Below are 26,613 nucleotides of genomic sequence, written 5' to 3' on the forward strand. Positions count from 1 at the left end.
TTGCCTTCACTATCACTGCTTTGGGTGATGTGTCTGTAAAGATGTCTTTGAGGTGCATGTCATGTAGTGTTTCGCCTATATTTCCTTCTATATATTTTATGGTTTCAGATCTTATGTCTAGTTCTTTGATCCATTTTGAGTTGCTTTTTGTGCATAGTGTGAGGCAGTAGTCAAGTTTCATTCTTTTGCATGTAGCAATCCAGTTTTCCCAGCACCATTTATTGAACAAACTTTCTTTGCTCCAGTGCATATTCTTTGCTCCTTTGTCAAAGATTATTTGACCTATGGGTTTATTTCTGAGTTTTCTATTTGGTTCCATTGGTCTGTATGTCTGTTCTGGTTCCAATACCATGCAGTTTTGATTATTATGGCTTTATAGTATAGTTTGAAATCTGAGAGAGTGATGCCTGCATTCCCTTCTTTTTTTTTTTCAGGAGGGTTTTGGCCTTTTGGGGTTTTTTTGGTGGCTCCATATGAATTTCATCAATATTTTTTCTATTTCTTTGAAGAATGACATTGAAATTTTAATTGGAATAGCATTGAATCTGTAGATTGCTTTTGGTAGGATGGCCATTTTGATAATGTTAATTCTTCTGATCCATGAGCAGGGGATGTCTTTCCATTTCTTTGTGTCTACTTTTATTTCTTTTAACAGTGTTTTATAAGTTTCTTTGTATAGGTCCTTTACTTCTTTTGTTAGGTTTATTCCCAGGTATTTGATTTTTTTTTTTGTTTCAATAATAAAAGGAATGGTTTTCTTGATTTCTTCTTCAGATTTATTGTTTGTGTATAGGAAGGCTGCTGATTTTTGTGCATTGATTTTGTATCCTGCCACTTTACTAAACTGATTAGTTTAATTAGTTTTTCTGTGGAGTTTTTGGGGTTCTCTATGTATAGTATCATATCATCTGCAAATAGTAATAGTTTGACTTCTTCCTTGCCTATTTGGATTCCTTATGTCTTTCTTTTGTCTTATTGCTCTGGCTAGGACTTCCAGTATTATGTTGAAAAGCACTGGTGAGAGTGGACATCCTTGTCTTGTTCCAGATCTTAATGGGAATGCTTTCAGCTTTTCACCATTGAGAATGATATTGGCTGTGGGCTTGTCATAGATGGCCTTTATGATATTGAGGTATGTTCCTTGTATCCCGAGAATTTCAAGGGCCTTTATCATGAATGGGTGTTGCACTTTGTTGAAAGCTTTCTCAGCATCTATTGATATTATCATATGGTTTTTATATTTCTTTTTGTTGATGTGCTGGATTACATTGATTGATTTAAGGATGTTGAACCATCCTTGTGTCCCTGGAATAAATCCTACTTGGTCGTGAATTATCTTATAGATGCATAGTTAGATTCTGTTGGGAAGGATTTTGTAGAGGATTTTTGCATCAGTGTTCATTAGGGAAATTGGCCTGTAATTTTCTTTTGTTGTGCTATCTTTATTGGGTTTTGGTATTAGTGTAATGTTGGCTTTGTAGAACATATTTGGTAGTATTCCTTTTTTCATTTTTTTGAAAGAGTTTGTGTAGGATAGGCACTAATTCACTGCTGAACGTTTGGTAGAATTCATTTGTGAAGCCGTCTGGGCCTGGGATTTTGTTTTTGGGGAGTGCTTTGATTATTGCTTTAATTTCGCTGCTTGTAATTGGTCTGTTTAGTTGTTCTATTTCTTCTTTGTCCAGCTTTGGATGATTATATCGTTCTAGGAATTTGTCGGTCTCTTCTAGGTTGTTGAATTTGTTTGCATATAAGTGTTCATAGTAATCTCTGATTATTCTTTTGATTTCTACTGAATCTGTTGTGATTTCTCCTCTTTCATTTATAATCCTATTTATATGTGTTTTCTCCTGTTTTTTCTTTGTGAGCCTTGCTAGAGGTTTGTCTATTTTGTTTATTTTTTCAAAGAACCAACTTTTGGTTTCATTGATCCTTTGGATTGTTTTTTTGATTTCTTATTCATTTATTTCTGCTTTGATTTTTATTGTTTCCTTTCTTCTACTGGCTTTAGTTTTTTTTGTTGTTGTTCTTTTTCTAGTTCTTTGAGATGTGAGGTTAGGTTGTTTCTTTGAGTTTTTTTTTTGTTTGTTGATGTGAGCCTGTATTGCTATATATTTTCCTCTTATTACTGCTTTTGCTGCATCCCATACATTCTGGAAAGTGGTGTCCTTCTTTTCATTCAACTCAAAGTATTTTTTAATTTCTTCTTTGATCTCCTCATTAGTCCAGTGGTCTTCCAGTAGTGTGGATTTCAATCTCCATGAAGTGGGAGGGTTCCTTGTTTTCTTTTCATGATTTATTTCTAGCTTGATGCCTTGATGATCAGAGAAGATAGTTGGAATGATTTTTTTGGGGGGGTGTTGGGGTGCTTTATTGTTGTTTATGGCAGCCACTGAATCATTGTCTTTTACATAATGTAATCCTGTAGTGTTTTCTTTGCATTAGACAATTCTGAAAATATTTTAATGCACCAAGTAAATTTTAAAATAGCAATTTGCAGAGTGATAGTCCATTACGTTTAAGTCTTATACATTGGCATTAGAAACCAGGAAGTACACATACACTCATTCTGAAATTGTAATTGGGAGAGATTTATTTCTTGATGTTGTCATGTATGCTCACTATTTAGTTCAAGGAAACACTTCTAAGCATAGTCCACTATATGACATAGTGGCAGTAGGTACATAAAATACAATTTACACAAATTATTTACTTTATTGAAGGCTTTATGTTACATAAAAGGTAGGTTTTTATAGTTGCTCTCAGCTTCTTTCACACTGACTTCCATTGTATTTGGGTGTTCTATGCCTGAGATTGCTCAGCTGCTGTTGTTGCCATTGGTTTGTTTTCTTTCAGGATCAAGGTGAGTACTTTCATATAAAATCTTATTTTTAATTCCTTCTCTGGCAATTCTTTCCTGGTTTCTTTGTTTTCCATAGTTATACCTATAATGGAACCAGCATCCTAAAGTCACTAAGAAAAATCCTCCTACTCCAACATCACATGATCTTCTAATTCTACTAGTTAACAAAAAAATGCCCCAAGCCAGCCACAACAGATCCTAATGAACCATATAATATCGAATCCCAGGCACAGGGGATGTTTTCAACATCTAAAATTCCTAGAAGTTTAAAGGGCTTTCCCTTCCCGGCTCGCCCGGCTCCTGCTCAGCGGCCATGGGGCACGAGTCCTGGAATGATTTTGATTTTCATATATCTGTTGATGTTTGTCTTGTGGCCCAGTATGTGATCAATTCTGAAGAATGATCCATGCACACTTGAGAAAAATGTGTACTCGGATTTTTTTGGGTGCAGTATCCTATAGATGTCTGTTAAGTCTATGAGTTCTATGTCTTTATTTAAGGCTCTAGTGACTTTGTTTATTTTTTGTCTCGTTGATCTGTCCATTGGTGAGAGTGGGGTGTTGAAGTCTCCCACTATATATGTATTTTCTTTAATATCTGTTTTCAGAGCTGGTAATAATTGTCTGATATATTTTGGTGCCCCTTCATTTGGTGAGTATATATTGATGAGTGTTATATCTTCCTGTTGTATTGTTCCCTTGATCATAATGTAGTGTCCATCTATGTCTCTTTTTACTTTTTAAATTTGAAGTCTATTTCATCTGATATAAGTATGGCTGTTCCTGCCTTCTTTTTTCGTCCATTTGCTTGTAGGATTGTTTTCCAACCTTTTACTTTCAGTCTGTGTTTATCTTTTGTGGTTAAATGTGTTTCCTGGAGACAGCAGAAGGTTGGATTTTGTTTTTTAATACAGCCTGCTACTCTGTGTCTTTTTATTGATGAGTTTAATCCATTTACATTTAGAGTTAATATTGATATATTGGCATCTGCATTTGCCATTTTGTTTGTCTTTTTTGTGATTTTATTCCTTGCTTTATTCTGTTCTTGTTCATTCCTCTGTTGGTTTTGGCTTTAGGACTTCTTGTAGAATTTTTTGGAGTGAGTGTTCAGTTGTAATGAATTTCTGGAGTTTCTGTTTGTCTGAGAAGGTCCATATTTTTTCTTTGTAGAGGAAGGAGAGCTTTGCAGGGTAAAGTATTCTTGGTTGGCATTTGCTGTCTTGAAGTTTGCTGAATATGTTACTCCATTCTCTTCTTGCCCGTAATGTTTCTTCAGAGAAGTCAGAAGTTAACCTGATTGGTTTTCCCTTATAAGTTATCTGTTTCTTCTCCCTTGCCAGTTTCATTATTTTTTCCTTGTCTTGGACTCTTGCAAGCTTTACTATTAGGTGTCTTGCTGCAGTTTTCTTTTCATTATGGTAATTGGGGGTTCTTCTTGCTTCTTGTATGTCTATATTCATCTCATTTTTCATGGGAAGTTTTCCCATGAAAGTTGGGAAGTTTTCTTCAGTTATCTCCTTGAATAATTTCTCAGTTCCTTTGTCTCTCTCCTCACCTTCTGGAATGCCTATAACTCTTACATTTCCTCTCTTCATGGAGTCTGATAATTGTCTAAGAGTCTCCTCATACTGCTTCATTTGCACTTCTCTCTCCTTTTCTCTTTTGGCTCTTTTTATTTCTGTATCTTCGATAGTACTGATCCATTCTTCCATTTCATCGATTCTGTTTTCATTGCTTTTCCCAGAGTTCTTTATCTCCTCTAGTAATCTTTTTATCTCCTGCGTTTCTTTTCTTTTCTTTCTTAAGGTCTCAATTTCATTCTTCAGTTCAGTGATTATTTGTCTCAACTCATTTTTTTCCTTTTCATTTTCTTTCTGCTTTTTAATCAGGATGATTATTAATTCTCTATCTTATAGGCCGAGAAGTTCTTCCATGTCATTGTTGAGCTCTGGTGACTGTATTTCTTTTTGTGGTGTGTCCTCCTGCTGGCTTGCTTGGTTATTTATATTTTTTCTTCTCCCTGTTGTTTGCTTTCTAATTAGTTCTATGCGTTGGGATGTTGTGCCACAGGTGTTGGCGGGCATCTCTTTGGAGTGCTCCTTTAGGGGTATCGGAAACTGTTTATCAGACTGAGACCAGCACTGGTAGGCCAAAACTCCACCAGGGTGTTGACGCTGTGTTGCTGGGCTCTGTCCCTTACAGTTCCCTCCCTCTGTATTTACTCAGTTCCAACAGGGAATCAGTTAGTTGGTGATTTAGCTCTGGTCACGAGGTGGCGCCAGAGACCCGTACTTGCTGATCTGTGCTTTTTCCCAGTGGTTCTCTGAGTAGTGGAGGTGGGGCAGAGGGGAACACCTGAACACAGGGGCCCTTATTCAAGCCGGGTGCTGTGTCTGCCCGTGTTCACCCAGTGTTGTGCCCGCAGCTGTATGGATCCCACGCCCTGAATTCTGCACTCTGGGTCTCAGTTCCAGGGCTATCAGATCCAAAACGCTGGCTGTCACCCTGTGCAGTGCCCGCTGTTATGGCGCATCCCACGCCCCGGATCCTGTGCCTAGCTCTCAGTTCCAGGATGGGATCTTGCTCCATGCCTTATTGTCCCCTTTCCCCCGTTTGCATGGCCCACCCTCTCTCAGCGCCTGAGAGTGTTTTTGGGATCCCTGGTTTCCAACTATAGGGTATTGGTGATTTTTTTCTGGTCGCTAGGTGGCGCCAGAGATCTTTCCTAATATCCTTAGGGAACTTTTTTTACCCTGTGGGTCGGGGGAACAGAGTGGGAGTGGTGTGGAGAGCCTCAACGGCGTGGTGGTGCTGTGTCTTCCCTGTGCCCCACCGTCGTGGGGATCGCACGCCCCGAATTTCGTGCCCTGGGTCTCAGTTCCAAAACCCTCAGGTCCAGGACGCAGGCTGTATCCCAGTTCAGTGTTTGCAGAAATGGCGCCTTTTGCATCCCACTCCTGTGTTCGGGCGCCTGGTTTCTGATTACTCAGTGAGGGACAATCACCTCAATGAGGGCTCCTACATGTCTCCCCACAAGCCTAGTGCCCAGGCGCGGGGACCTGGGCAGCCGTGATCCGCGTATGCTTTTCAAGCGCACAGCTTTTCTGCACAAGCTTACCAGCTGGCCTTGGACTATTTGTAGGTCTCCTCGGAGTCTTTGTTTTTCTCTAATGGTGGCTGGAGCCGTTCATTCGCTTACCTCCGTGGCAATTACTGCACGGTTCTCCACAGTTCCACTTCACAGGGTGCAGTGGCTGAAATACTTCCTTTCCACCCACAGTTCTGCTTGATGCATAGTTTGTTCTTGTTGATTGTTTTAGTTTTTTTTTTTCCTCCTTTCTGTTGGTCGGAGAGTGCCGACTTTGTGGGTGGGGAAGGGTAGCCAGGTTTTCCATTTCTTAAAGCTACTTAACTTTTCTATGACTCATACCTTTGAACCAGTGTCTTGTTCTCTGTAGAAAATAATGCCTGATGCTCAAGGCCCACCCAGTTTTCACAGTTGGTCCCTGGTGGGCTCATCACTTCATTCCCTAATAGAGTTTATGCCTTCCAGATTTCAGTCATTTGTTTTCAAACTTGTTTATGTAAGAAGTACTTAGGAGTGATAAAATTTAATTCAATATTACCAACCTTGAAAAAGTAGGAGAGTAAAGAGAGTTGTAATCTCTATGAAAATAAGTTGAATACTTGGGAAAGATCAGGTAAGGACAGAAAAAAAAAATGCTGTGGAATTAGGTGTGGGTAAGACAACTGCGAAAGTTTTGAAAAGAGGAAAGCATTGTCAAAATGTAGAATTTTGCCCTCATAATACTCCACAACTGACTAAAGTCCTCACTTCACTGAAATGAAATGGACAATGGTATTTGCTGTGTTAATGAATGACTTCTATGCAGCCCTAATCGGTAAACCCCACTAAAAAAGATGTCAGGTCTCCCCGGTGGCACAGCAGTTGAGCGCTGTGTTGCAAAGCTGCCCGCAGCCTCTGGGGCACCAGTTCTATCCCCAGCTGCTCCCCGGCCACCAGAGGAGGGTCCCGCATGGCACGCAGACCTCTCCTGCCACCCGCTGCTTCCCTCAGCAGTGTACTTCTGTCCTTCTGCCTGCTCTGCCCCCTGCTCTGGCTCTGGTGAATTCTCTCACCATCCCACACTTCTGACTGTACCCAGTGCTTGTATAAATAAATAAATAAATCTTAAAAAAAAAAAAAAGATGTCAAAGGAATGACGGATGGATGGATCTGTATGTTTTATGTTTTATATAAACATTTATGCATACAAGAACTGGAGTGTAGGCCAGAGGCATGGCGTGGGGAAGGGGTGAGAGGATTCACCAGAGACAGAGTGGGGAGCAGGGCATCCAGATCTACTGAAATACACTACTAGGGAGGGGAGCAGCGGGGAAACAGGAAAGGTCTGCTGTGCTATGTGGGTTAGCTCTCTGGCCGGGGATTGAACTCAGGTGGCAGTGGCTGCCGATAGCTTGATAGTGCTGAGACTTTAACCCCTGTGCCACCAGGGAGGCCCTGGATCTGTATGTAAAAATTAAGTTTTGAGGATATGTACATTATAATTTTTTGATTCTATACTTTAATTGACCGACTATAGACCCTGACAACATAGGGGAAGAGAGTTTTTGTAGTAGAATTTCAGGAGCTACCAGCCATATATATAGATACAAGGAAATTAATTGCCTGCACCTCAATGCTTGCTGGTGACTTACATCTACTTTCAAAAAAATAATCTTACTTTCATAGAGATGATACAGAGTTCCTTATCTCTTGGTTAAATATCATTGATTTTTAATACGCCAGATTTTTGAACTTACTCACCAATGATATATCTAAGCCTATTAGCTAAAAGAATGGTTTCAGGTTTTTGAACTTATCCTAAAACTGTGCCTAAAATTAGTTTCCAATTTCCTTATGACTAACTGGCACAATTGTAGATATGTGTGAGAGAGTGAGAGAGATGTGTATCTATATATAGCTTATATAGCTTAAATACTTAGAGCTGCCCCAAAGAGAATGAGACTGTGAACCTCTCCCATCACATTCAATGTATTTCTTACTTGGAGAAAGAGTGACCCACATCTGATCCCATACAATAGCCTTTACATTTTTTTTAAAAAGATTTATTTATTTTTATACAAGAGCTAGGGTACAGGGCAGAGGCATGGGAGAGTGAAAGGATTCACCAGAGACAGAGTGGGGAGCTGAAAAGTCAGGCAACCGAAAACACTGCTAAGGGGAGCAGTGGGCAAGACAGGAGAGGTCTGCCGCACCATATGGGTATCTCTCTGGCCGGCCGGGAATCAAACTCGCACTGCAGAGGCTGTGGACAGCTTCACAGCACTGCGCTCAACCCGCTGTGCAACCAGGGAGGCCCAGCCTTTACATTTTAATGTTATGATGTAATAAGAAAAACTGGAAAGCTCTTGAATGAATTCTAGATGATTAAATTAAGTTATTAATTTTGCTTATGCCAGGTGACAAAAAATCAAGTGCACTTGAGTTATGAATATTGAACTATGAAGGGAGAAAACTCATGTTGTAATATTTTGCTAAAGTTACCTTTTTTGCACTGTTTGAGGGTACCTTCCTTATATTGCAAGTCTGGCATAGAAGAAGAGCCATATTAAACCAAAGGTGAGCATCCATTCCCCTTTTCTTAGCTTATTCTCAAATTTTGTTCAACTATCCCCCCAATCCACAGGTAAACCTTAATCAGTCCATGCCAATGAGTGTTTGGCCTTTCCCTGGTCCACAAATGCACATATATCTTAAATTTGCTTCATACAACTAAGGAAGAACTTAGAGTTTAGGGGAGGAGATTTTCCTTCTCCCACTGGCTGTGCACAGAGAAACATACTGCTTATTTGCTGCTCACAGCCATCTCACCACGGAGGGAAGCGGCAGATGGGAAAGACAAGAAAAATATTGGTGTTTTAAGTCTTGGCTGAGTTTAACCTTAACCAGCCTAACCAAGTTTACCTAATTCTGGACTTGTTAGGTGAGATAACACACTTTCTCACTAAGCAAGTGTTAGCTGCATTTTCTGTTACATGCAGAAATTTTGTATCCTAACTGATATAAAACAACAAAAACCTCCAAGAAATTTTGCTTCCATTTTTGATGCCCTGCTTTGCTGAAGAGGTTCTATATGTCAGTTTTAGCAGCGGGCTGCTGCATGGATGGCAAAGTGAGGAGGGGCAAATTGAGGAGGTTAAGGAGGCCAGATGAAAAATTTTGTTAGCAAGACATGATGACTTGGAATGTAGCATGAAGATAAGTAGGTATGACTGCTAAGATTTAGGGAAAAGAAGAGACAAGGTGCCCAGCAAAATAGGGGTTTCTTGTTTGTGTATAATTGATGGCTGGTGGTCCACTCACGAAGCTCCACAGAGTAAAAGGAGACAAAGATTAACTGAAAATAGATTAAAGACCTAAACATAAGAGCTTAAACTGAATTCTTAGAAGAAAACATATGGGAACATCTTTGTGACATTAGACTTGGCAATACTTTTTTTGGACACAACACCAAAAACATAGGCAACAAAATATAATAGATAAATTGGAGTTCATTAAAATTACAAACTTTAGTACATTAAACACTAGTATCAAGAGTGAAAAGAACTCCCAAATGGCAGAAAGTATTTGTAAATCATATATTTGATAAGGGTTTAATATCTGGATTATATAAAGAAATTCTCCAATTTGACAACAAAAAAATTTTAATTTGGTAAGTAACTTGAATAGCTCTCCAAAGATATATAAATGGCTAGTAAGTACATAAAAAGATCCTACTTCACACCCACTAGAATGGCTACAGTGCAAAAAAAAAATAACATTGGCAAGGATCTAGAAAAATTATAATCTTTGTTCATTGTTGCTAGGAAATAAAGGCATGATGATTCCTCAAACTTTTGCCTGTTGACCCAGTAATTTGCCTCCTAGTTATCTCACAAAAAGAATTGAAAACATGTTTTCATACATTAGATTTCATAGCAGCATTATTCACAATAGTCAAAAGAGAAACAACCTTATCAATTTATAAATGTTTGTCCATATAATGAATGCTATTTGGCCATAAAAAGAAATGAAAAACAGATGCATCCTACATCATAGATGAACAATGAAACATGCTCAGTTAAGAAGTCATACCCAATACATATACACAATGGAATATTACTCAGCAATCAAAAAAGATAAACACATGCAGTTTGCAGCAACATGGATGGAGCTGGAAGGGATCATGCTCAGCAAAATAAGTCAGAAAGAAAAAGAAATATACCGGACGGTCTCACTCATAGCAGGAATTTAGAAAACCTAAATAAGGGACCAGGAAAAAGACTAATTAATACAAAGTAAAAATCAAAATCAACAAGCAACTATGGATCAGAGACACACTGCCGGGGGGTGGGGGGACGGGGAGATGGGGGGAGGGAAGGATTAGGGTCAAAATAAGGGGGGGGTGTAATTGTATGGGGAATATAACCAAAATGAAAATGCATACATTGTGCAAAAATGAAAAATGATGTAAGAATTATATAAAATAGGGCCTCCCCGGTGGCGCAGCGGTTGAGCGCTGGGTTGCGAAGCTGCCTGCAGCCTCTGCAGCCGGTTCGATCCCCGGCTGCTCCCCGGCCACCGGAGGAGGGTCCCACATGGCGAGCAGACCTCTCCTGCCGCCCGCTGCTCCCCTCAGCAGTGTCCTTCGGTCCTTCTGCCTGCTCTGCTCCCCGCTCTGGCTCTGGTGAATTCTCTCACCCTCCTGCGCTTCTGACTGTACCCAGTGAATGTATAAACCAAACAAACAAACAAATAATAAATAAATAAATAAGACATGCCTCTAGAAAATTTAAAAAAAAAAAAAGAATTATATAAAATACAATATTAAAAGTCAGACCCAAAGGCCACATATTTTATTTTTTTATTTTCTTTTCTTTTAAAGATTTATTTATTTATGCATACAAGAGCTGGGGTATGGGCCAGAGATATGGGGGGGTGACAGGATTCACCAGAGACAGAGTGGGGAACAGAACAGGCAAACTGACTGAAACACACTGCTGAGGGGAGCAGTGGGCGAAGCAGGAGAGGTCTGCTTCGCCGTAAGTGTAGCTCCCTGGCCAGGCGGGAATCAAACTCGTGCTGCAGAGGCTGCGGATTGCTTCATAGTGAGGTGCTTAACCCCTTGCACCAACAGGGAGGCCCAGGCCACATATTTTATTAATCCATTTATATGATTTGTCCAGAATAGGTAGAAAGTAGGTTAGTGATTGACAGTACATGAAAGGAGGGGCAATTGGGAAATTCAGGGTTTCCTTTTGGGGCAAAAGAAATGTGATGATGGTTCATGACATTATAAATATACTAAAAGTCACCGACTTGTACACTAAAATGTTTAAATGGTGAATTTTGTTATGTGAAATTTATTTCAGTACAAAAAATTTTATATTGAATTGTCAAAAAATGATGAGGCGGTCACTTAGTATCTGAAATAAAAGGACAGTGGTCTCCAAGAGCAGAGAAGACTACTGAATTCACATGGGGTTTTGGGAAACAGGGAATTCCTGAATTGGTAGACTTAACAGAGGTGTAAGTGGGTTGACATTAGCTGTAGAAGTAAGGTTGCTTGGGTAAGACATGCTGATCAGCTGATGCTGGGAGACATTTTTATATTGGAGTGGGCCCATTCTTAATGACTGATTCATAAGCAAGAGCCCACGCTGACTGGTTAGTTGGCAGTAGAATGTTCGTTACAACTAGTTATCTCTGAAAGATTGAAGAGATTTAAAAATGGTTTTGGTGGCTCTTTGTTATCATGACTACAAAACAATCAATCTCTCCTCAGTCTGAATGGCTCTTGAGGTGGCTAGTGGAATCCCAGATTAACCGTGGCTAAGACCCACAGACCAAAAAGCCAGCAGCCAGCTTCCCTTGCTCCAGTTTTCTCTCAGATTGCTTCACTGTTCTCTCAGTAAATCTGCATTCACTGCTGCTGCATGTACGTGACCCAGCCAGGCTGTCCTCAGTGCCTAGTTGACACGTACTCTGTTCAGTGACCTACAGGAATGACTAAATAGCATCTGACAGTCCCAGGTCAAAACTCTCAACTGTGGGGGCCTCCCCGGTGGCACAGCGGGTTGAATGCAGAGCTGTGAAGCTGTCTGCAGCCTCTGCAGCGCAGGTTCAACTCCTGGCCAGCCAGGGAGATGCCCACATGGCACAGCAGATCTCTTCTGTCTCACCTGCTGCTCCCCTCAGCAGTGCCTTCTGCCTGTTCTGCTCCCTGCTCTGTCTCTGGTAAATTCTCACACCCTCCCGTGCCTCTGGCTGGTACCCCAGTGCTTGTATAAATATATAAATCTTAAAAAAAAAAAAAAACAAACCCTCAACTGTAACCAGGAAGGCAAGATCCTGCAGAGGAACGTAGGGGTAACTCAGGAACAAGTAGCAGAGGCTGAGGTACACTCCATCTGTATCTACTCCACTCAATTGAAAATGAATTTGCTTACCTGACTGCCTGAATTTCAGGAAATTTTCTTTAAAGAAGTCTCTAGAATCTGAAAATACTCTCATTTCCTATAAAGGTGACAATTAAGAGAGAAAACTAAACAACGGTCTTAGCTTAAGATGAAAATCTTCATTATGTTCACCAATCTTCATTATGTTTTATCTTTTTGTTTTACTGCAAACCAAACCTTGAGGGATCTGTGTTACTTTCCATATTACAATTTCAGATCCTCACCACTAGCCCCACACACCTATGTTAGTTAAAAAGACAGATGTTTCCTTGAATATATAGCATAAAGTGGTCATGGTTCATTGATTGATTGATAGCAATTATTTGAAGAGGGGAATCCCAATCTGAAGCAGCCCATATATATTTTACTCACCATCTCCTATTCCCCAAATATTCTGAGATTATTGCTTTTTTTTTTTAAAGTGACTTTCAATGAATATTGCTTTGCGAATTTTCCAGTACCAAGTAAGCAAATCAACATGGAAACTTCAATGAGGAAGCCCATTCAAAAGTATGCACGAGGGGGAGGGGGGTCTCCCTGGTGGGGCACTGGGTTAAGCACCACACTATGAAGCAATACACAGCCTCTGCAGCATGAGTTCAATCCCGGCCTGCCAGGGAGCAACCCACATGGTGCAGCAGACCTTTCCTGTCTCTCCAGCTGCTCCCCTCAGCAGTGTGTTTCAGTCAGTTTGCCTGTTCTGTTCCCCACTCTGTCTCTGGTGAATCCTGTCACCTCCACATCTCTGGCCTGTACTCCAGTTCTTGCATGTGTAAATAAATAAATCTTTAAAAAAAAAAGTATACACAGGGAAGACCCACACTCTATTATCCTTAACTCACAATAGTGTGTGACTATGGACACTCCTTTCAGCTTTCATATCTAGAGTCCTGTTTGTTGTGACCTTCCCAGGAGGAATATACCCAGACTGAAGGGGAAGTCTGTGGGAACCATGTGGGCCATAATCCAAGGGCAGGTATGGAAATGGGCAAAGCCTCCCTCTGAAAGTCCCACCAGACAATACTTAATAAAAGATGAATGTCCTCTGCCCCTGCTTAGCCCAAACCAAGGCTTTTCAATTTTCTTTTGTTAAAGAAAATAGGTTCAGAACGAAGTCAACTGTACTGAGACCCACACACCATACCCAGACTTACTACATTACCAAATTGAAGTTTCAGCCTCTTCCAGAAATGTAAACTTAAATGGAGCAGTCTGGAGTTGTTTGGCCAGCACTAGTGAGGTAATCTGCCTGCTAGATCCCTTCTCCCCACCCAAACCCAAAAAGATGACCTTACCTGAAACAATCTTTTTTTTTTAAAGATTTTATTTTCTATTTATACAATAGCTGGGGTACAGGCCAGAAGCATGGGAGGGTGAGAGGAATCTCCAGAGACAGAATAGGGACCAGAACAGGCAGACAGACTGAAAGTACTGCTGAGAGGAGCAGCGGGCGCAACAGGAGAGGTCTGCCGCGCCATGTGGGAATCTCCCTGGCTGGCCGGGAATCGAACCGGTGCTGCAGAGGCTGAGGACAGCTTCACAGTGCTGTGCTCAACCCGCTGTGCCACTGAGGAGGCCCACCTGAAACAATCTTTACTAATAAGTTCCTTACTTCCTCTTTCCTCCCATCTGTTATAAAGCTTTCCATTTTTGTACCGTTCTTTGGAGCTTCTTCCTACTTGTTAGATGGGATGCTGCCCCATGCACAAGATAGTTAATAAAACCAATTAGATCTTTAAATTTACTCAGATGAATTTTTTTTTTAACAGTTTGCGTAAAAATACTACTGTTTACAGTATAATATTAAGAGAGTAACTTAACAAGAAAGGGTGTTGTTTTGCTTCCGGATAAACAGTTTGTTTTTTTATAATTTAAGACAAGCTAAAGCCTTCACAGTTAATCACTCTATTATTTTTTAAAATATTTTGTATACTTTCTTTATTTCAAGTCATTCAACTCTTTTTTTTTCAAAGATTTATTTATTTATACAAGCACTGGGGTACAGGCCAGACACACGGGAGGATGAGAAATTTCACCAGAGACAGAGCAGGGAGCAGAACAGGTAGAATGACCAAAATACACTACTGAGGGGAGCAGCAGGTGCGACAAGAGAGGTCTGCCGCACCATGTGGGAATCTCCCTGGCCAGCCCGGAATCGAACCAGCGCTACAGATGCTGCAGACAGCTTCACAGTGCTGCGTTCAACCTACTGTGCCACCGGGGAGGCCCTAATCACTCTTTAGAATATCATTCCAAAAATGTACTTCAGGGCCTCCCTGGTGGCACAAGGGGTTAAGCACAGCACTATGAAGCAATTCACAGCCTCTGCAGCACAAGTTTGATCCCTGGCCGACCAGGAAGATACCCACATGCACAGCAGACCTCTCCTGTGTTGCCCACTGCTCTCCTCAGCAGTGTATTTCAGTCAGTCTGCCTGTTCTGTTCCCCACTCTGTCTCTGGTGAATCCTCTCACCCCCTGCACCTCTGGCCTGTGTCCAGTTCTTGTATGCATAAATAAATAAATCTTTAAAAAAAAAACACAAAAAACCTACAAAAATGTACTTCATTATTCTATATGCTGCCTCTCACTAAGAGAAATTTGCAGTGGGTTAAGATAGACAATGTGTAAGCACTAGGATTAATAAAGTAGAAATGAACATAGCCAGCAGGAAAATGAGGAGAAGACGTGTTAACCTAACTGAGAGCTAGTTAACCACTGTGATTGATGATTTGACTTTCAGAGGAGTTATGCGAAGCAGCTAGTTGAAAATCTTGAACATGGTAAAACTAATAAATAGTAACTAGAATTATTACCATTCATAACCAGTAATGCATTTTTCAAATACCCAAGTTATTTTATCACTTAAAGTTGCAGCTACATCAATTTTTAAGGTTTTATTTTATTTTATTTTTTGGTGTAGAAGAACTGAGGTGTAGGCCAGAGGTGTGGGGGATGGGGTTGTGAGAGGATTCACCAGAGGCAGAATTGGGAACAGAACAGGAAGATTTACTGAAATATACTGCTATGGGGAGCAGTGGATGAGACAGGAGAGGTCTGCTGTGCCATGTGTGTCAGCTCCCTGGCTGGGGATTGAACACAGCCCATAGTGGTAATAGTGATGAGACTTAACCCTTAGGCCACCAAAGGGGCACCACTTTTAATGTTTTAAAATATTTTGTAACAAGACACCATTGTCTTGGAACCTCCCAGTCCAGTCAAACACTGAGCTCTACTGGGCTATGTTTGAGCTCATTCTTCTTCAAGCGCAGGATCACTGGCGCCTGTGTTTCACAAAATAAAAAAGAATGATTAAATTAGCAATGCGCTATTGCCACATGTTTAGTTCTTTCATCTCTAAATGGAAAATTTGGAGACAATAATGAACCCAGTATTTTGGTTTGAAAACATCACTGTGATTCTTGGTAGTCATGACAAATAAAGAATAAGTTACATTGTTCTCATCACACAGAATGCAAGGTTTCATCTAGAAGACTAGAAAAGTATTTCCAGTTCAGGCTGGAGAATGGAAAATCTAACTAAACAGAATATTACTTTTATGTCTCATGTGGGTCTGAAATCACTGTTTAGCTGTAGGGCCCAGAAAGAGAGGGGTCTGGAGTGAGTCCCTTTCTATACAGTAGGCGGTGGTTGGCTTCAACAGCACTACCACAAACCTGAGGAAAAAATGGCAGAACTCCCCCTGGGCAGGAAGGTTGGGTCATAAGAAGTTGGGTCACTCTTCATATGCCCTCCTTTGCCTCTTTCTTTTTGCCTTTTGCCAAATCCATTCTTGGATTTACCTGGGGTGATACCAGAAGGCTGTTAATAACAGTGTCACCTCTCCTCAGGTAAACTAGCACAGTGCGTGGTAGGTACTCAGTAAATAAAGGAATGAGAACCAGAAACCATTCAGAACAAAAATGACCATAATGTTTCAAGTTCAGCACCTACCAGAAAATATATATTTTTTTAAAAGATTTATTTATTTATTTATACAAGCACTGGGTACAGTCAGAAGTGCGGGAGGGTGAGAGAATTCACCAGAGCCAGAGCAGAGAACAGAACAGGCAGACTGACGAAGTACACTGCTGAGGAGTGCAGCTGGCATGGCAGGAGAGGTCTGTGCACCATGTGAGGCCCTCGCCAGGCGGCCGGGGATCGAACTGGCGCTGCATAGGCTCTGGGCAGCTTCTCAACCCAGTGCTCAACCGCTGCACCACCAGGAAGGCCCAGAAAATATTATTTTTAAAGAGGGGGCTAAGTTGTCAAAATTGTCAAAGTGACATATACAGCCTTCAAATATGCCTGTAGAATCGTCCCTTAATCTTTATAATTATCTAGTTTTCCTCATTTTATCAGAAACTATCATAAATTATTATTATTTAGAAATTCCTTCTTAATGAAAACACGTAGATTTGGGGTGAAAGGAAGAATAGAAGATGGAATATGTTCTGTTTTATGAATTGATAAGAAAAGAGGGAATATGAACCAGAATAATTTTCACCATTAAACAAATAAACAAAAAACAACCTAACCTAATTTACAAAAAGAAAATTTATGGGTTAAAGTTTTTAATTTTCCTTGAAAAATCTGCATTTGGTCTCAACTGAAAGGGATGTGATTTTCTTAAAAGACTCTCAAGCTAACAATTGCCATATCTTGCTTCATTCATGGTTAGGAACATCTAAAATCTACCTCCTGTCCATTGGAATTTTCATCAAACCAGAGATATAAGCTTTAATGCTAATATACAGTCACATTGTGATTATGAAAAGTAGAAAAAGTGAGAACAATTTGACTTGCAGAGACTTTACAGCATTGTGAACTCCCAACTCCCTCCAACCACATTTCTACATTTGAAATCTTCAGGGATGATTATCAAACTTAAACATATTTTTATAAAGTCTGTTTGTGCAGAGGATAGACTTCCAGTGGGATTCTGCTTGTGATGTGAGCATAGGTATAAACATGATGGCACTTTTATACATTGCTGCTTCGTTCTTTGGTTAAGTAAAATTTCCAGCTGACACATGGTCATTTTTAGAAGTGCTTAACCATAAAGGAGGCAAGATAGCAGCTGGCTTATGAGGATTGGAACGTGCTTTTTACCCCTAATGCTGCGTGTCGTGACCGTCATCAATCAGCCCAACACCCAATCTCTCAGCCAACAAGCAGCAGGTTCTGAAGAAGTTTTTTTTCTTATTTTTCTCCTGGAATGTTCCTACCACAAGATCAAAGCCACACTCAGAAATATCTCTGCTTGGTATCTACACTGATATTTTTTTTCTCAGCTCAAAACAAGAAGGAATGGTGTTGGCCCATGTAGTCCAGAAGCTCTGATCCCAGGGATGAGGGAAGGAAGTTTATGAGATGCTTCTTGCTTAAACTCTGATGCGGGAAGCCTAAGCACCAAAACACCAAGACAGGAAGCGCCTCAGAGCAGTGAAGTGTGCAGAGCAATTGAGGTTGGCCCTGGAGTCTAAGGGGGCACCATAACCTTAGATATACCTGCCTCACTTGTAAGGTGCCCAGACATGGTTTATGCTGACACATCTCTGCCCTCCAGCCTCCCCTGCCCAATCTCCTTGCACTCCGTCTGCCTGCCTTACAACCTTTACCAGGCTTCCTTTGCCCCTTAGGCAGCCCAGTCCACCCTATGGCAGATCCCCAGCCTCTGTGCTCTCTTCATCCTCTTCAGACCTCAGTTTCTGCTGTTGTGCTCCTTAATGGCTCCCAAAATGCTCACTTAATTCCTTTGGTTTTTGTCCTGGCTGAGCTTTGGGAGATTTCACCAATGCCCCTGCCTTCAATTACCTCCAGTATGATAATTATTTGCTGCTGGGATTTCCAACCTGCTATCTCCTGATATCCAAACTCCAGCTGCCTTCTAGAGAGCTCCTCCCACATGGCCCAGCCTTTTCATTCCATGTGCACACTCATTCATGAGTCCCAGAAATGAGACTCTCTCTCTGTACAGCAGATGGTGGTTGGCATCAACGGCACAACCACAGGACTTAGAAAAAGCTGGCAGAACTACCTCTGGGCATGAGGCCGCTGGGTCCCTCTTCCTATGCACTCCATTGTCTCTTCATTTTTGCCTTTGGCCAAATCCTTAGGCAATTCCATTTTTTTTTTAAGATTTATTTTATTTATATTTATACATATAAGAGCCCGGGTGTAGGCCAGAGGTGGAGGTGGGGAGGGGATGGATTCACCAGAGACAGGGTGGGGAGAACAGGCAGATATACTGAAATACACTGCTGAGGGAAGTAGGGGGGAGACAGGAGAGGTCTGCTGCGCCATGTGGGTAGCTCCCTGGCTGGGGATAGCTTCATAGTGCTGAGACTTAACCCCTTATGACTCTAGGAGGCCTAGCAATTCCATTCTTAAAGTAACCTGAAATGAAACCACAGAGCAGAGCTACCTCTCCCCAGGGTCCCAGCACAGTGCTTGGCAAGCACCTGTTTACCCAGCTGCAAATTTTCTAGTACACTTTACTCCTTCCTGTAGCACCAGTGCCCTGCTCGATTCCATTTTGCATCATAAATCTCAAAGCTGTCCCTTTTTTCTCCACTCCATTGCCTAAGAACATCATCTTGACCTTCTACCAGCTTCCAGACTGATTTTCATCACTTTGCTCTCTTGAGTCTGCCTAGTTTTCCTCCTAAAGTGCCCAGTGCCACCTTCCCACATGGGAAGACATCCAGCGCTTGTGAGTAACACCCATCTCCAGGGATCTCCTCTGCCTGCCTGGTGCTCTCCCTGAGCTGTCACACCAGCACAGCATTCCCTCCGACTTCTCCAATCCCGTGGTCACAATGTCTCTGCAGCTGGGAATGCCCCTTGCCTTGCTGTCACTCACTTACCCTTTCAAACCCAGTTTAGACACTACCTCCAACTTAGTGGCGTCAGCACCCCCCGCCTGTGAGATAGCTTTGCAAACCCAGGAAGGGCTGGGTTGTTAGCTTACTCCTCCACCTCCAACCCCGCTCCCTTGTGTGATGCTGCCCTGCAGAGCAGATGCTCAAAAATGCCTGCTGGTTTTGATTTCACCAGAACAAGAAAGCTGGAAAGTCACAGCTCCATTTCCTAAGAGTCTCATTATATTTTAATCTAATCTGACAGATATTTATTTAAATGATTTTTAGGGATGGAGAATCAGCTATTATGAGGAAACCCTCACAGTGGAGTCCATTCCTGAGGTAACAGAAAGCTCTCCTTGATTGATATTAAGGTCTTCACAGGAACAACCTGGAGGTGGCAGGGAAGGCAGCAAGAGGAAGGATAAGGAAAATTTAGTTTCCACCAACAGGAAAAAAGAAGCAATGCTGTAAAACCTCCCAGAATTATAATAGCATACCTTAACTGCCTCATCCTTGTCTAAGTGTGCAATAAATTTGGACTGATAGAGAAGTAATTGGACTTACACAGCAAAGAGCAAGTAACATGACATGGTGTTGGGATAAGCACGCTCGGAGTGTGAGGCAGGCTCTGCTCGCACCCTCTTCACTTCCACTGGCTACCACACAGTTAGTAAGCAGCCGTTCTGGAAGTAGAAGAAGAAGCCCTTTCCATGAATAAACGAAAGGACAAAGAAAATGTGGTATGTACAGCATATGCAATGGAATATTATTCAGTCATAACAAATGAGAAAATCCTACCATTTGTGAAAACATGGATAAAACTTGTGGGCATTAGGCTAAGTGAAGTAAGTTGGAGAAAGACAAATGACCTCACTGGTGTGTGGAATCTAAGACTTCACAGAACCAGAAAACAGAATGGTGGTTGCCACAGGAGATGTTGGTCAAAGTATAAATTCTGGAAATCTAAAGCACAGCTTTGATTATAGTTAATAATACTGTATTGTACAGTTAAAATTTGCTGAGAGTAAATCTTAAACATTCTTACCACACACCACACACACACACACACACACAACTATGAGTCACTAGCTGTGTTAATTGATTGTGATAAGAATTTCATAATGTATATGTGTGTCAAATCATCACATTGCATCTACCATAAAAATCACTTTGTGCAACTTAAATAATAAAATTAAATTGTTTATTGATGAAACATTGGTTTATAACATAGTTTTCAGGTATATAATTCAACATCTTTTTCTTTTTTTAAAAATTATTTATATATATTTTACGTCATTTTTCTTTTTTTTTTTTACAATGTTTGCTTTCTTTTCTCAGGTGTAGTCCCCATAGTATTTCCACCACCAATTCACCCATGCACCATCACCATAGACCCTTGTACTCTTCCCTCCCTCTCCCCTGCAGAATGTCTCTCATTATCGTTGTCTGCTTATTTTTGTTTTGTTGTGCTGTGTTTTTTTATTGTTATTATTTCCCCCCTTATCCCTTATTTAGTTCCTCTATATTCCTTCTATAAGTGAAACCATCTGATATTTTTCTTTTTCCTTCTAACTTATTTTACTGAGCATAATCCCTTCCAGCTCCATCCCGAATTCAACATCTTTATATGCTACAGTATGATCCCCACCAAAAGTCTAGTTTCCATCTACCACCATATTACTGACCCCCTTTTACCTTTTTTATCCATGCCCTGTTCCCTTTCCCTGTTGTAACTACCATTTTGTTTTGTTTGTTTGCTTTGTTCTTTATCTTCCACAAGAGTGACATCCACAAGTATGTCTTTCTCCGTCTGACTCAAATATGCACAATATGGATTTGTCAACTATACTTCAATAAATCTGGGTGGGAAGAACTATCTAGAAGAAAGATGACACTTACAAAAAAAAAAAAAAAAGGAAAGCAAAAGGTATCCCGGTTCCTGTGCATTGTCCTTCCCTCCACTCCAGCCTGTTCTCTGATGAGCTATGTTGGACTTGGTTCATTCCCAACTTTGAGATTCAGTTCTGCCTTTCAACAGGTGGCCTCTCAGTCAGTTTGGAGTGGCCTGTGACATCACCCCAGGTCTTCACCCAAGGGCTCAAAATCTAATGGGAATTTCCAAGCAGGTCCCTTCAGTGACCCCTCCCCTGATGCTCTTGGAGGCTGCACTGCAGGTCTGAAGCTTGTTTCCTCATTTCTTCCATCTGGTCAACAGTTCCCAACTTCCATGCCTCTGCACAAGTCCCACTTCTCCAGAAGTCCTCCCAACAACTCAAGCCCCACAGCTTTCTCCTTAGTTTCATAACAGGAGCTACTTCTGCTACAAATTGGGCCACTTGACTTGGAATTACTTTTCCATTATTATATATTCTCATACTATTGTCTGAATGTACAATATTTTCCTCTATCAAGTCTCTAAATGTTAAAGGCCACATAGAAGCAAGATTGCATCCTATAAAGTTATTTTATAACCCTTATATCCTAGCTCAGATCTTTTTAAAAAAGATTTATTTATTTATGCATACAAGAACTAGGGTCTAGGCCAGAGGTGCAGGGGTGAGAGGATTCACCAGAGACAGAGTGGGGAACAGAACAGGCAGACTGACTGAAATACACTGCTGTGGGGAGCAGTGGGCGAGGCAGGAGAGGTCTGCTGTGCAATGTGGGTCACCGCCCTGGCTAGGGATCGAACTCATGCTGCAGTGGCTGTGGCTAGCTTCATAGTGCTGTGTCTTAACCCCTTGTGCCACCAGGGAGGCCACCTAGCACAGATCTTAAACCCATAGGAAGTGCTAAACAAGTTACCCTTATAAAATCAATAAATCAAGAAATGAATATATATACACACACACACATATGAACACGGAGCTGGACAAGCCAGATCTATAGCGATATAGCTGGGGGAAATTGTTTGAGTATTTAGTATATTCTAGTAATTGTGCTATTTTGAAAGAGAAAATAAAAATAATGAGACTAAGTTATAGTTTGCTTTCTAAGCCCTAATCTACTGTGTGGGGGTAGAATCATAAACCAGTGATTTAGTACTATATGAGAAATGCAATGATTAAAATAGCTGTGACATTCCATAGTGGAAGCAGAGGACAAAGCCACCAGGATGCCTAAGAGAATGAGAAGACATCCTGAAGACATTTGGATCTTGAAGGATGAGAAGTTTGCCAATCATAGCTGGAAGATTTTTCTCTCTGGAACTTATGGTCATTATACCATTATATGGATGCCAATCCATCTACCAGTCATTTTAGTACTGGATCAAGAGCTGGAGCCATGTTCAGGTTCTAGTAGAAGATCCTTGTGTGAGTCCCCAGGACTCTTGTGGATGATTTACAATCTTAGTTTCAATGTATCATTTTCTAAAGTAATTAAAAGTCCTTTAACTGCAGATTGACATTGAATTCTCTTCTCCTCACCTAATTAAAAAAAAAAAATAGCAAGTCTTACTTGATCTAAAAGAAGCTTGATTAGAAACAGCCTGTTTAAAAATCATTAAACTTTTCCTAATCCCTGCAGTGGAAAAAGACAGAGGCTCCTCTCTGTCTTCCCTAAAAAGTCAGTATTTATACAAAGCATTACATTGCTGGAGTCAGAGACGCAGACGTGCCCAAGCTTCCACCCGGCTGCCTGCACCCTCTGAATCCTGCATGACTTATTTGGCTATAACTAATCTCAGCTCCAGGCTTGCTTACATTTTTGGGTTACCCTTTCGCCTGGAATGCATCTCAATGTTCTCATTAGCTCTGTCTTCCCAGTCCCAGCCTGCCCTAGCTCTCTTTTTGTTGCCGTTACTTTCTGTCCTGCCCTTAGTAATCTTGACTGCTCCCAGCACGCAGCCAGGCCTGGTATGTTCCCCATCACAGTGACACTTAGTGTTCCCGTGCCAGACCCAGGCCTGGTCTCCTCGCTCCCTCTCCTGCGTCGCAGCTGTGGCTGATACAGCCCTCCCTTCCCAGATTTTGTCACTCATACTTCTTTTAATCATCAAATATATTTTATGTTTTTAATGAAAATGACAAAGAAAAAATTAAGAAAGCCCCCATAATGTATACTCAGACACTGTTATTTTTCTAGCATAATCCTTATTTTAAAATACATTTCATCGTATGTTTCATTAAAAAAGCAGTGTTTCACTTGATATGTGATGAGAATGACACTTAACATCTGTAATCTTTTCCCCTATAACTTGTAATCCCAGTTTAATCATGAGAAAAAAATCAGACAAATTGAAGACTGTTCTACCATATATTTGACCAGAACTTCTCAAAACTCAAGGTGATCAAAAACAAGGAAAGTCAGGCTAGAGGCCCCTCAGGAGACATGATCACTGATTGTGAAATGTGGTGTCCTGGATGGAATCTGGAAACAGAAACAGCACACTAGATTAAAACAACAAAAAAAACCCCCAAACATTTAAAACCCCATTAAGGAATGGACATTAGTAATAATAATGTATCAGTATTGGCTCATTTGTTGTGACAAATGTAAGATGTTAACTGTAGGGGTACTGGGCACTGGGCCTGTGTGAACTCTGCATTATCTTTGCAAACTTTCGTGTCTGAAATTATCCTCAAATTAAAAGTTTATTTTTCAAAAGGTCCACATGATCATTAGGGGGAAATTCAGACAAAATGGGAAGTGTGTAAAATAAAAGGCAGTGGCCCTCTACTAACATCCCCTCACCTCCCAGTTGGCACCGGCCTTATTATCTGGGAATATTTTCTTTTTATTGCATAGTTGAGGTCATAATTGGCTGGAAAATACAATACAATTTTGAACCTGGTTGTTGTTGTTTTCTTCTTCTTCTTCTTCTTTTTTTTTTTTTTTTTTTTGCTTTAATGTTATATTCAGCACAAGCTTTTTCCCATGTCTTAAGAAATCTTCTTAGAGATAATTTTATGGGTTGCATAATATTCACTGCACTGAGTTCTTGCCTAAATTAGCTGTGATCCAGCCCTCCTGTTTCCATGAGGTTTGCTTGTACTACCCAGGTCTTTGAAGGTTTCCTTCTGCAGAGAATGGGTCTTCTGCTTTTTCCAAGCAAGGAAGATAGCAAACACGTCATCCATGCCCTCCTGGGGCCTTCAGAAAACCTGTTTAGTCAAAATATATTTCCAGAGCTCGAGTTAAAAGGCTTTTTCTTGATCTCTGCTCTTGCCTTTATCTCAGGATGTAGAGCTTCATAATCCTTTGGGGATAATCCAGGTGTTGCTGCTGAAGGTAAAATGTGGAGTGTTTTAAACTTGCTGCACGGGACTAGATAACGTGCTCCCCCTACCAAAACACTCCCAATTCATATGCACCCAGAACCTCAGCTTGAGACCTTATTTCAAAATATGGTCATTGCAGACATAATTCAGTAAGATGAAATATTAGATCAGGATGGGTCCTAAAACCAGTGACTGGTGTTTTCTAAAAAGGCCATGTGAACACACTTGCTAAGACAGAACAGGAGCTACACAATTACAAGCCAAGGAACATAGAAATGGCCAGCACCCTAAAAGCGGAAAGAGGCATCGAGCAGATTCCCCGTTATGAGTGCCTAAGAAGGCCAGTCCTGCCGGTACCTTGATTTTGGGCTCCAGAACCATACGAGAATAAATCTCTGTTGTCTTAAGCCACTGTAAGGGTAGGATGACCCAGGGCAGGTTCTCTATGATTCGGGCAGACGGGGTAAAGGAGGAGTCCTGGAGCCCTCGGTGGCTTTTTTAGGCTTTTATTGAGTTTACCAGGTACACGGCAGGCAGGGGTGCTGGGGGGCTGTGGGGCCGGGAGGCTGGCAGGCCTCCCAGCCCCTAGCAAGTCTTCACCCTGTCTGGGCTCTCGGGTATTCTCTCGTGGTCTCTGCTTCTCTTTCGCTCTCATTCTCTCTCTCCTCGTGGTTCTTCTGTTGTTCTGTTTCTGCTCCCCGTGACGCCGCCCTTATAAGCCGAGTCTTAGCCCAGGTGAACCCATCTACCTATGCCCACACCCTACTCCAGGTGCCCGCCATCAGGCATGCATTCAGGACCGCACATCCATCATCAGTCCTAATGGCGGGAGGGCTGAAAAGCCTGATACTTTTTACCTTACCCTACAGCCACCCAGTTTGTGGCTTATCTGGCTTCACTGTTGTAGGGTAAAGAAAATATCAGGCTTTTCTGCCCTTCCGCCATCAGGATGGATGATGGATCCTTCTCCTGAATGCATGCCTGATGGCGGGCACCTGGAATAGGGTGTGGGCATAGGTAGATGGGATTCAGCTGAGTTAAGACTGGGTTTTTGGGGGTGGCGTCGCGGAAATGCCAGCAGAAGCCGAAAGAGAAGCCAAGAACGAGGAGAAGCCGAGAGAGAAGTAAGAGCAGCAGAAGCCGAGAGAGGGAGAACACCGGAGAGCCCAGATAGAGTGAAGACTTGCTGGGGGCTGGGGGGTCTGCCAGCCTCCCGGCCCCCCAACATCCCTACCTGCTGTGTACTGGGTAAATCCCAATAAAAACCTGCAAAAAAGCCACTGAAGACTCTTACTCCTCCTTTACCCGGTCTGCTGGATCCTAGAAAACCTGCACCGTGTCCATTCCTGACTTTACAACTGTCCACTGGTTTAGTTACCTGCAGTCAACAGCAGTGTGAAAATATTAAAATGAAAATTCTAGAAATGAACAATTCATACATTTTAAACATTAACTCATATGCTCATGACGTTCTGAGCAGCTTCAGATATCTCGCGCAATGAAATCTCGCGCAATTCTGCTCCTCCCAGGCCCAGCAGCGCCCCCAGCAGCACTTCCAAGCTGCGCCTCTGCCCCCACCTCCGTGCTGGCCCCCACCAGCTCTCAAGGTGCCATGTTCAAGTAACTATCCTGTTCCCTGAGGAGGGCAGTAGTGGCCGGGCACCACGTCACAGTGCCTACGTCATTTGACCTCACTTCCTGTCATCACGGAGGCAATTTAGCCTCTGACGTCATCACAGGTGAGCACAGTACAAGAAGGCATTTTGAGACACCACACGCACATAACTGTTATTACAGTGTATTGGTATACGTGTTCTATTTAACTATCAGTTATTGTTGTTAAGCTCTTTCTCTGACTTATACGCTAAACATCATAGGTTAGGTAGTAAGTACAGGAGCAGATACATGGAGTTTGGCGCAGCGGGTTGAGCACAGCGCTGTGAAGCTGTCAGCAGCCTCCACAGCGCTGGTTCGATTCCCGGCCGGTGAGGTTCCCACATGGCCGGCAGACCTCTTCTGTCGCGCCTGCTGCTCCCCTCAGCAGTGTACTTGGGTCAATCTGCCTGCTCTGCTCCCCACTCTGTCTGTGGTGAATCCTGTCGCCCTCCTGCATCTCTGGCCAGTACCCCAGCTACTGTATAA

At 41.7% G+C, this 26,613-nt stretch overlaps 1 pseudogene; it reads right to left on the reverse strand.

The window, feature by feature from the left end:
- Positions 1–2,957: 2,957 nt before the first annotated feature.
- Positions 2,958–3,178, reverse strand: LOC119256949 (cytochrome c oxidase assembly protein COX20, mitochondrial-like; annotated as a pseudogene).
- Between the last annotated feature and the right edge of the window lie 23,435 nt (positions 3,179–26,613).

This window comes from Talpa occidentalis, unplaced genomic scaffold (genome assembly GCF_014898055.3).
Source record: "Talpa occidentalis isolate TD23 unplaced genomic scaffold, MPIMG_talOcc4v2.1 talOcc4.4, whole genome shotgun sequence".
Lineage (NCBI taxonomy): Eukaryota > Metazoa > Chordata > Mammalia > Eulipotyphla > Talpidae > Talpa > Talpa occidentalis.